General features: G+C 58.5%; 1 protein-coding gene across 1 annotated transcript in view; it reads left to right on the top strand.

Annotated features, from left to right (window-relative positions):
* NRBP2 (nuclear receptor binding protein 2) overlaps positions 1-1690 on the top strand; it is a 43985-nt gene that overhangs the window by 861 nt on the left and 41434 nt on the right. The gene's annotated exons all lie outside the window — the stretch shown is intronic.

The following is a 1690-nucleotide window of genomic DNA, read 5'->3' as shown; positions in this document are numbered from 1 at the left end:
CAGGGCCTGGCCCAGGCTGCCCAGGGCAGGGGAGGAGTCCCCATCCCTGGGGGGGTTTCCAAGCCCTGGAGATGGTGCTGAGGGACACGGGGCAGTGGGAATGGGCAGGGCTGGGGGAACAGGTGGGCTGGGTGATCTCAAAGGTCTCTTCCAATCAAAATGATCCAATGATTCTCTAATTCCACCGTGCCATGCCCTCTGCTTGGCCAGATTTCCACTCACAAAGGGACAGGGAGGATGCACGACAGTCCTTTAGCCAGGGACAGACTTGCCAGGGATGAGCCCCAACACCAGGTCCCACTGGCCCTGGGATGAGCCCCCCACCAGGTCCCACTGCTGCAGGGGAAGGTGGCTGGTTTCTGGGGCCTGGACCTGCAGGGGTTGCAGCCTGACCCAGATCTGCAGGCAGCTCCTGCCCTCCTGCTGGGCACCATTCCCATGCTGTGGGTGGCACACGAGGATCACAGAATCATGGAATGTTTTGTGTGGGATGGACCTTAAAAATCATCTAGTTCCAAACCCCTGCACGGGCAGGGACAGCTCCCACTAGTCTAGGTTCTCAGAGCCCCAAGACCAAATTACTCCAAGCCTTCTTAATGAAGAGACTGACCTGTGGCTCATATGGACATACAGCAGCACAGGGACTTCCTATCCACTCCACAGAGGGAATGGATTTGCTGGAGATGACTAGGAAGGAAGCAGAGAACAGAACAGCATCTCCTGAGCTGTTTGTTGTCTCATCTCCAGTATCCCATCTCCCATCCCGTCTTGTGACCACTCAAAGAAACACGGGGAAGGACAAGGGAAGGACTGAGTGGACTCCACAGATGGAGAGATGACTGGGTGGATGGCAGAGCAGTTCTGTTTTGTTTGAGAAAAGACCTTTAAGATCATCAAGTCCAACCATTAAACAAACTCTACTGAGTCCAATGCTAAACCATGTCCCTCAGCACCACATCTACACGGCTTCACCTCCAGGGATGGTGAGTTAACCACGTCCTTGCCTGTGCCAGTGTTTACTAGCCCTTCCAGCTGGCAGTGGGGAGTTGAGTTCACCATCTTGTCCAGCTCCAGGGCTGAGGGTTACTGCAGCACCCAGCACGAGGCCAGCTCGGGTGCAGGGAAGTGATTCTGCCCGTGCTGGGCAGCCGAGCTGAGGAGCTCCCTGCTGCAGGATGTCCTGGGTGAGACAAGTGTCTGTGGATCCAGCGTTTGGAGTGAGCCATGAAGGAGAACCCCCCAGGGGTTGCTGCACAGGAACAGAGCTGGATGTTTGAGCAGCTCCAGAGGCAGAGCCCCCAGGGCCCCTGGGGACCCAGCAGAGCAGGGCTGGGTAAACCTGCCGTGCCCTCCTGCTGCCGCTGCTCACGGAGCTGGGCACATGCAGCCCCTTCCACCTCCTTCCTTCCCGCAGGGGGGTGACCCCAGCTTGTGCCACCGGCTCTGGGGTGGAGAAGGGCCTGGACTGGGCAGGCGAGAGGAGGACACGGGCAGGAGGGCTCCAGTCCCCGGGGAGGAGGCTGCTGGAAGGAGCTGGTGCCAGCTCCAGCCTGCCTGGGCATCCGAGGCTGGGAGGGTTCCAGGCGGCTCCCCAGGAGCTCTCACTCCCACGGGAAGCGCTGGGTTTCCCAAAGAGACGCTGAAAGAAAACGGGGACATTGTGTCAGGGAAAAGCTGAATACATTTGCAT

Source organism: Chaetura pelagica, unplaced genomic scaffold, assembly GCF_000747805.2.
Source record: "Chaetura pelagica isolate M959 unplaced genomic scaffold, ChaPel_1.0 scaffold992, whole genome shotgun sequence".
Lineage (NCBI taxonomy): Eukaryota > Metazoa > Chordata > Aves > Apodiformes > Apodidae > Chaetura > Chaetura pelagica.
This window is presented reverse-complemented; position numbering and strand designations above follow the sequence as displayed.